We start from the raw sequence: 10,538 nt of genomic DNA, 5'->3' as shown, positions 1-10,538 counted from the left end.
TCAGGACTCAAGTGCATCTTTATATGCAATTAATTAATTAATTACTTATATTGTCTTTACATTTTTGCTAAATTGTAATGCTGAATGCACTGTACAGCTATATATATATATATATATATATATATATATATATATATATATATATATATATATATATATATATATATATATATATATATATATATATATATATATATAAATATATGTATAGTATAATGCTTTTACTTTTGAAGAATGTTCATGCCGATCTTTTTCACATGAAATCACATCTACCACCTCCCAATCTCCCAAAAGGACAAATAAATACATGAAAATAATATTAATTATAATCAATATAATCAAAATATAAAGTAACACTGTGTGTTATAAAGTTGCAGATAGGAGAAAGCTAAGCAATTGCAAGTTGCACGATTTAAACTTACATTTCAAAACATAAAGTCTCAATTATGTTTCTGCCAGCTTGAGTTCAATGGACGCTTTCATTATGTGCATTTGCAAATGAAGAAAGGCAACATGACAGAATTTACAGAGTGTCGGCAATTTCAGAATGAACTTGTTAAACAGTCCAAGAAAGACACCTCAGAGTAAAACGTTCCTTTACTGTATATATTGGTATTTCTCTGCTTCACAGGACTCTGTTCAATACTCTTATGACCCCCTGATCATTACTTTTCTGCAAAAAGAAGACAAGAAAGTAATCCTCCAAAAGAGACCAGCCTAAAACCATTAGTTTGAGTAATGAGAAAGAGAAACTTAACTCCAAATTACAAAACACCTATAATAACAGAAGAAAATCTTAAAGTATATGGTCCGCTTTTGTGTTATGTGCTCCACTTGCAAGATTTGTACTTGCTTAGTTAAATGCTTAATGTCTTTATGACATATTACATACAATAAAATGCTAGTTAGCTTTTTATTGATTGCAGCGCTACCTTTAGTGAGCACCTTTAAATGCCCACATTTACACTGTAGTGATGTCTATTCAGAGTAAGCATGATAGATTATATTACTCTTTAAAAAAATTATATCAGAAGAACAAATGATTAAAGTAAAACATGGTCCACTGGCTGTGTGTAGCACCTACAGCTCTGCAGAAAAACAACAAACTAAAGCAATTACAAAATCAAAGAGGGACATTTGAACATGCAACACTAACGTTATTGTCATGATGTTGTGCCAGCATTATAAGTGAACATCAGGGGAAAAACAACTAAATAGAATTAATGAAGAAATGTACTAGGCCCCATTTAAAGAATGCTATGCGTGTGTAATAGTACATTGAAGATGTAATAAAATAAAGAGGACATTTAGAGCACTGAGCACAATGCAGTGTGGAGCTGTTTGATGTGAACACACAAACCCACTCTTGGAATGGAAAAGCTCTCTTTGTCTCTGTACTAATTTCTCTGTCAACAGTCAGGGAAGAGCGCAGTTAAAAGCTAATGAATTATATGGATTCACATCAAGCTGTTGCATAATGGACAAATACGAAGAACAAGGGATTTCGTTCATATGTTCCGTACTGGCAATGACTAGCAGCATTCAAAGACCGAAACTGAACGTGGGAGGGTTCATGAGTGTGTGTGCACTGGGACGAGAGACAGCAGAACAATAATACAAACTGTGTTCATCTGCTCCATCCACCCTAACCAGAAACGGCTGACAGAACATCAGCGCACACATGTACAGCCGTTACACTAATAGTCATACTAGTCAAAAGTTTAAGTACGGATACGGATTATTTATTTATTTATTTATTTATCATTATTACTATATTTTACAGTTTCGATAATAGTGAAGTCATCAGAATTATGAAATGGCACTAATGGAATTATAAAGAAATTACGTAGTAACCCCAAAATATTCCCAAATGATCTAAACCAACTTCAGTTTCGAAATACTATACCGTTTCTGGAGTCGCAACACGTGACATTTGACATTTTACAACCTTAACTAACCTTATCTGATACATTAAAAGACTTACTGACCTTGACTTTAATTTAGTAGACAAAAGTTCTCCACATACAGTAAATGTCAGGGAGTCGACAGCGACGTCAGATCCTTCAGCTCCTCCCACTCGTTCACAATCCCCCGAATACTGATGCACTCCACCTGTCAACACCAATCAAGCCTGGTATAAAGCCACCGTCATTACTAGTATTATTATTTACGGTGTACATACAGTATGCTATTAATGCTATTAGTGTTCCTGTAGCTCAATTGGTAGAGCATTGCGCTATCAAGCGTAAGGTTGGGGGTTTGATTCCCCGGGAACACTTCAAGGTAAAAATTGATAGCCTGAATGCACTGTATGTCGCTGTCACGGTTTTACGCTGCCTGAAGGAATACGGAGTCGAGGATAAACGGAATAAGGTTTTTAATATAAACAACACAGGGGATATCCAACATGGAGCACAGAGGTAGACACACGTAAGTAGCAAGTGATGAATGAAGACCCGACAAAACAGAACTGAAAGGACAAGGCTTAAGTACAAAGGATAATTGGGGAAACACAGGTGGATGGAATCATTAAATTAACAGGGACATGGAACACATGAGGAAGATAATAGACACACCTGGGAACTAATCACGGAAGACAGAAACTGGGTCACTGGGGCAAAAACATTAAATGAGTCCAGGTGTGTGACAGTACTCCCCCCTCCCGGTAGGTGCGTCCTCGCACCGTAGAAACAACAGAGGGAGGCGTGGGTGGGAACTTGGGAGGAGGTTCCGGTGGAGGACGGACTCCCAGGAGGGGGCCAGCAGACAGGGACCACAGAAGGAGGAGCCAGGGAGGAGACGACGGAGGGAGGAGCCAGGGAGGAGACAGGAGCAGGAGGAGCCAGATGGTCCACCAGAGACCAGCCAGGACGGAGATCCAAGGTGGAGTCGACGGCAGGAGGAGCCATGGTGAAGGAAGGGTCGACGACACCAGGGGGCCGACAGGCGGAGACTGCACCGGTGGGTGGGGAGCCCAAGATGGAGCAGCACAGCCGCAGAGCCAGGGGGACGTCGAGGTTCCGGAGGGCCTAGGTGGAGCAGAAGGCTCAGGCGACCAAGGCGGAGGCAGGGTCCTGGCAGACCGATGTGGAGCCGGAGCGACCGAGGATGGAGGTGGAACCGGAGGGAAGGAGGAGCCTGACAGAGCCGGAGGGATGGAGTGACGAGGTGGAACCAGAGGAGTGGAGTCCCGAGGCGGCGGATGGTCGACGACTGACCAAGGTGGAGCCGGAGGGACGAGGGAGCCCGGTGGAGCAGGTGGGATGACAGGCCACGGTGGAGACGAGGGAGCTAAGAGCCAAGGCGGAGCCGCTGGGTCGAAGGACCGAGGAGGAGTCCAGGGCTCGGAGGCTGGAGGCGGAGACAGGGCCTTAACACGCCAAGGCGGAGCTGGAGACTGGCAGTCCAGCGGCGAACCACCGCGCCCCGATGGCGCGGACTGAGGGTGAGCTGCGGGACTGACTGGCACCAGCAGGGATGGCGAGGAACTGGCTGGTCTAGGAGGAGGAGAGAGGAGAAGGATGGGAGGAAGGACAGGAGGATCAGGACTGGACGGAACCAGCGAAAGAGGAGTAGAGGGACCAGCAGGTTTGAGAGGAGGCGGGAGAGGGAGGCTGGGAGGGAATACAGGAGACACAGAAGATTCAGAGCTGGGCGGAACCAGCGGAGACACAGAAGATTCAGAGCTGGGCGGAACCAGCGGAGACACAGAAGATTCAGAGCTGGGCGGAACCAGCGGAGACACAGAAGATTCAGAGCTGGGCGGAACCAGCGGAGAAACAGAAGATTCAGAGCTGGGCGGAGCCAGCGGAGATACAGGAAACTCAGGGCTGGGCGTAACCAGCGGAGAAACAGAAAATTCAGGGCTGGGCGTAACCAGCGGAGAAACAGAAAACTCAGGGCTGGGCGTAACCAGCGGAGAAACAGAAAACTCAGGGCTGGGCGTAACCAGCGGAGAAACAGAAGATTCAGGGCTGGGCGTAACCAGCGGAGAAACAGAAAACTCAGGGCTGGGCGGAACCAGCGGAGAAACAGGAAACTCAGGGCTGGGCGGAACCAGCGGAAATGGAGCAGAGGAAATGACTGGAGGAGGTAGGAGTGGGAGACTGAGAGGGTATACAGGGGAATCAGGGCTGGACGGAACCAGCGGGGAAACAGGAATATTAGGGATTACCTCCGTAGACCAGTCCATCAGATCCAGAACTTGCTCCATATGACTTTCAGAGACTGTATACAGCTCACCCTCAGTCGCAGGAGTGTGGGCAGGGCTTTCCTCCACGCCCTCGATCTCCACGAGGACTCCCACGATGCACGGTGTTGCCGGCTCACACACCTGGTCAGTCGTGCTCTCGAGATCCTGTTCCCTGACAGTGGATGGCTCGGGCTCTGCGGCTGCGGTGGGCTCTGGCTCCGTGCGGCGTGATGGTGGCTGGCTGGTCTCTGGGTCGGGAGTGGGGCTGGCGAGGTCCTCTATGGGGCAGACGGTGAGAGGTGACCCATTTCTCGCCAGAGTCCACTCCACGTATGCGGCGAAATCCTCTCGAGGACCATCTTCGGACGACAACGCTCTGCATTTGGAGTTCAGGCTGGTGTTGTAGAAGGTGCAGAGCGCGCCGTCCGGGTAGCTGGTGGCATTAGCTAATAAGGAAAACTGTCTGGTATGGTCCTCGAGAGAACGTCCTTCCTGCTTCAGCAGGAGGATGAGGAATTCGGGACGATAGAGGGGATCCATAGACACTAAGAAACGAAAAGACTGAGAAAAAACAAAAGCAAAACGGAGGGAAGAACACGCAGTTTTCTATTTTCTCCTTTAGGTCGGGTCTTCTGTCACGGTTTTACGCTGCCTGAAGGAATACGGAGTCGAGGATAAACGGAATAAGGTTTTTAATATAAACAACACAGGGGATATCCAACATGGAGCACAGAGGTAGACACACGTAAGTAGCAAGTGATGAATGAAGACCCGACAAAACAGAACTGAAAGGACAAGGCTTAAGTACAAAGGATAATTGGGGAAACACAGGTGGATGGAATCATTAAATTAACAGGGACATGGAACACATGAGGAAGATAATAGACACACCTGGGAACTAATCACGGAAGACAGAAACTGGGTCACTGGGGCAAAAACATTAAATGAGTCCAGGTGTGTGACAGTCGCTTTGGATAAATGCATAAATTAAATTAAATTTATTAATAGTTGTAAATCTTCTTTGACCTCACACTCTCTCTCTCTTAATTCTAGCAAGTTTATAAACCACCTCTAAACATAAACACCCTCTCCAAACCATCACCTTTCCCTAACGAAGACTTTATGTTTAAAGCAGACATGCTGTCTGGACAGTGTCTCTGTCCAAGGACTTCAGTGAGGGCACATCCTGTCCCGGAGCAGGGGGAGGTGAGGCAGGCAGGTCAAAGGTTAGCACCCCCTCTCTTGAGTTTTAAAAGGCTAGGACACTAGTTATAGACCTAGGTCACTAGCCATGGACTTCTAGAGAGACTGTCGAGCCTCAAGCAGACAGTGCTAATGGCTTCTACAGCTATAAAAGGCTAAAAGTGGAAACAATAAGCTGGTTAATTTAAGGGGCGACACATGCTACCACAACAACATGTTAAGCAGCATCACGGTGGAGACTTTATACACTCACAGAAGCACAACTGGACTTTTAACAACCATGGGATGATTTCCGCATCAATCACCAGCACAGTTCACTTAGCATTTGACCTATATGAGCAAACAAGGCCTCTGTGTGAGCTCACTACACTCCTGAGCGGCTGGCTACGGCCAATCCGGGTCCTTACTAGAGCGACAGGCCCATTCACATCAAAAGAGTGATGGTACAAGGAAGGAGCATTGTGTTTCTTTTGTAGTTCATTAGCTACATCCTTATATTGAGAAATAAGAAGCTGCAATATAAGTTTTCAAATTCAAATCAAATCTGTGATTGGAAAATATCAGATCTATAGGCAAGCAAATTGTGCTTTTCTCTAATTACTGAGATAAACACATTATGAGGCATTCTCGGCAATATCAGAGGACTGGTCCGACTCTTGTGCAAGAAATATAAGTTAAGAAGTTGTAAAAATGCTCTGCATCATGGTGAAGTGCTAATATTGTATAAAATTAGTATGTGAATGAATAAGTTAACTAATGATTCAGCTTTTGAGCGAACAACTGAATAAATGAATAGACATACAGTACGTACATTAACCAGTTTTGTAAATATCACTTTTTTTTTTCCTTTTTTTAAATTTATTTTCAAATGCAATTTTCATCAGAATATCAACCAATGTTCCTGTCCCTATTCATTAAAAACTGCATTTAAGGGGGTTATATTAATGATGTTATATTTTAACTAATAATTATATACCTATACTCTGTTATATTTATGTGTATTTTGCTTTTCTTTAAATTCAAATATTTATTTTTTTATATGCTCAGAACATGCAATGTTTTGTCATTCATCCTGTTACTTATGGCCAGATTTACAGACAGCACTGAAATATAGTTTTTCATCAAAAAGTGAGGGAATGCATAGTTTCTCAGGCAAATGCAATATCTATAGACAAGTTTTGTGAGCAAAGGCAAAATAAACACACATTCAATCTCATTATTTTACCACAGGAAATTATTTTTGGGAATAATCTCCATCTTCTTTAATTTTTTTTCCTCATTATTTATTGTTATATTTTTATGGACCTCTGTCTATATCTCGGCTTAAGAAAGATCATGTTGTATTTGTTTTAACATTATAGTGTTCAGTGATAAAACATTTTTTTTTTACTGTAAATAGTGTAACTTTTTGCATATTTTTTATAGTTTTTGAATACTTCCTGCAATATGATAAATGTATATAAAATGTTGTATATATATATATATATATACTTTTTTTTGTGCTACTGTTTACTTCAGATGATTTTATATGTTAAGAAAATTTTTTATTCAGGTTAGATATTTGTTCTTGTTGCTGGGACCGATTTGTTTTATCTGCATCTTGTTGCGATGGGAAGAGTGAAGTCAAGCACTTCTAGATTCGTTATCTCAGAAACAGATAAATCCCAGTTAGTGAGAAGAGCAGCACATAGCATGCTTACGTAACAAAAAGTCCATAGCAGCCACTCCGGCCTGAACATGTCATAAACCATCCTGCTGGGATCTGATTTTCATAATCGAGTGTCCCCAAAACATCTTACATGGGAGTTACATTTAGTTACTGGAAGAACACCATTAAGAAATAAGAAAGTGTATTTTTAACTGTTATGATTAAGCCACGCCATTTTGTTTCAAAGATTTGTATGATTTACTCATTCAAACCAGATCCCATTGAAACCACAAGATCCTGAGTAACCCTCTCATCAGTTTAGCATGTCATTTTGTGAATGGACCAGCATGTGACAGCACTTCAGGTGAAAGGGGCGTGATACAGAATAGATTTGTGGCTGGTCAATGTTTAGCTTGCAGTTTTTAGAATACACCAACACATGATCAGTGGTTTGGTTTGTGCAACGAAAGCAGTCCTGTCGCCTGATCATCTGATCTGATTCACAAACAGAGGATAATGTCTCGAGGGCTTCGGGAACTTTGCAGAGCTGAGGTGCTATCAGTCATTACGTGGGAGATCAAAGAGCAGCCTAGAGACTGTCAAACAATGGAGGAAAACGAACAAAACTGAGAGAGGGAGAGAGAGAACAGAACGAGGCAAGGAGAAGTCTAATCAGTAGGCCACTGAATAATATTAACTTTATAAACCTTGTGTCTCGATTGAGCTAGTCTGAAGTCATGTTTCGTACAGGCAAACATAAATACAAATAAAATGGGTAATTTATCATTTATATCCTTATAGTACAGAGTTATTTTTAAAAAAGTCATCTTGTAGAGACATTTAATTTAGGTTTCCTTTGGCCTCCTCACTGATTATTTGACTATATGCAAGTTAAACTTGTTACTCCCTCCAGCCGTGTTTATAAAAGACAATGCTGCCTCATGTGAGAGACAAACACATCGTGCTTGCATGTGCGAGTCTGTGTGCCAAAGGATGAAGGGTTTTTATGGCCTCTTCTATATGGCAGAAAGTCAAAAGCTCCTGCCAATGAAACTATGGAGCAAAGGGTATCAAACACCATCTTAAACGTGATGACTGTCACAGTCAGGAACATTTTGTTGTGTTTTTTACTACCCATGTGCTCTGTGTGACCTACTTTGCCCTCATGTTTGATTGTGTCATTATGTTCATGTGTCTATCCTCGTTTATGTTCACCATATAAGTTGCAGTAATAATAATAATAAAAGGTAATAACCCCAGTGCCCTGCATCTCACATTTCTGCATATCACTGTTTTATATTTCCCTTGTTTTTCTATGTAAACATGCGATGGACATACGCGTTTGATGACTGCACATGCGTCTAGTGTCTTCTGCAGTGTCTCGTGTTGTTGAAAGCAGTTGAACTTATTAAAAACTATATGTCTAGACCTTGAGTTTTTTCCTTCCATAGCTCTGAGTCTCGTGTTTCTGAATGCAAAAGTGACCATCTCTTAGGACCCATACACACATTGATGATTTTTGCATTGCCCTGAGTGTTAGACGGACGTGTCTGACCTTTGTTTGACCATTGACACTGCATTCTAAAAATACTGAGCTTAAGAAAAGTAAAGTAATATAGGTAACACTTTAGTATAGGGTCCAATTCACACTAATAACTAGTTTCTTATTAGCATGTCTATTATTAACATATTGGCTGTTTATTAGTGCTTATAAAGTACATATAATGCATGACATCCAGAATCCTACCCAATACCCTAAACTTAACAACTACCTTATAAACTATTAATAAGCAGCAAATCAGAATAGTCACACCAAGGTCACATGATGTGTGTTTGGGTCTTTTATTGTTCATTTTAAGACTATTGCAAAAGTAGTCATTTAAAATCTCACAAAACAACCATTTTTCACTTAGGGATAATTATGAAATATCTTGTTTCCACATTCCACAGTCAATATAGACATTTTAGACAGTCATTAAACCTATTTTCTTTTAGCATGAGCATGCTAACCGTGGTATCTTCTTACGACCACAAGACCATCTGAGCTCTACTATCTTGCACTATAAAAGTACAGATTATGGTTTGAGAGTAAATGTTGTTTATTCCTGAGTGGAATGCTAGTTATGCTAAGCTAGGCAAAGACTGCATTCACTGAAACTGTTGTCTGTGCAATTGACTTTTCTGAGAGACAAAACAAAGCCTCTTAATGACGGGTTATTGTGAGACGGTTGTAGACAAAGTTATGATCAGAATTTTATCTGGTCAGACCAGGAAAGGTCTGAAAGTTCCCTCTTAGCATCTTATTTCCATGTGGCCCAGTGACCTGCTCTTCCAAAGTCTTCCAGCAAATAATTCTGTTATGCATAACATTTAAAATCATGCCAACATCAAAAACCAAAAATAGTAACTGTAAAAATAATACTCAACCTACTCATTTTAATTGTAAAATAGTAATAATAAACACTGGAATTAACGTATGCTACAACCATTAGCATTGAGGTTTTAACAATCCAATAATTCATTTTGAATTTTCTCATATTATTGCAAATTATCCAAATACTTATTCATGTTAAAGGAATAGTTTGCCCAAAAATTATAATTTGATGTTTATCTGCTCACCCCCAGGTCATCCAAGATGTAGGTGACTTTGTTTCATCAGCAAAACACAAACTCAAACCATTGCAGTGTGTAATTCCTATAATGCAAGTTGATGAGAATCACGGCTAAAACACACAATCAAACTAAAAAAAAGAAACATACACAAACAAAACCAAATTAAACCTCGCGGCTCGTTATAATACATTGTCACATATACACATAAAGATTGTTCTTTGCAAGAAACTGAACAGTATTTATATTGTTATTTACCTCTCGAAACGTCCAAGATTTTAGAAGCTGTTCAAACTCTCCTGAGCGCGTTCTCAGCAGCAGGTGCATGAGTCGTCTTCTTCTTCTTCTTGCTTTATGGATATACATACTGTTCGGTTTCTTGCAAAGACCAATCTACTGAAGAAACAAAGTAACCTACATCTTGGATGCTCTGGGGGTGAGCATATAAACATAACGTTTTCATTTTTGGGTGAACTATCCCTTTAATGCACATTTTAGAAGCTGTCTCTATTTACCTACCCTATACAGCTTAGCTATATTTATTACAAAGCAAAAATCACATTCATTTTTCCATAAAACATTTAATGTTCAATAAAAGAAGAACATTCCAAAATAGAACATTTCTATTGCACAAACACTCGTATTCGTCTTCAGTGTTTGTTTGTGTGTTCTTTGATTTTAGGGAGTTAACTTGCTAATCATTAAAATGTTCATTCTCTGATCAACACTTTGTGAACCCACTCTTTTAAGATTTTCGTATCCAAAGCTGATTTCAAATTATTTCTAACGGTCTCTTTGCAACAAACTTGCAGTTACTGGATACAGTGTATACTACCAAAGCTATCACTGAGGTATTGCAGTTTAAGGTCAACATAAAAGCAAAAC

This window comes from Carassius auratus, chromosome 40 (genome assembly GCF_003368295.1).
Source record: "Carassius auratus strain Wakin chromosome 40, ASM336829v1, whole genome shotgun sequence".
Taxonomy (NCBI): domain Eukaryota; kingdom Metazoa; phylum Chordata; class Actinopteri; order Cypriniformes; family Cyprinidae; genus Carassius; species Carassius auratus.
This window is presented reverse-complemented; position numbering follows the sequence as displayed.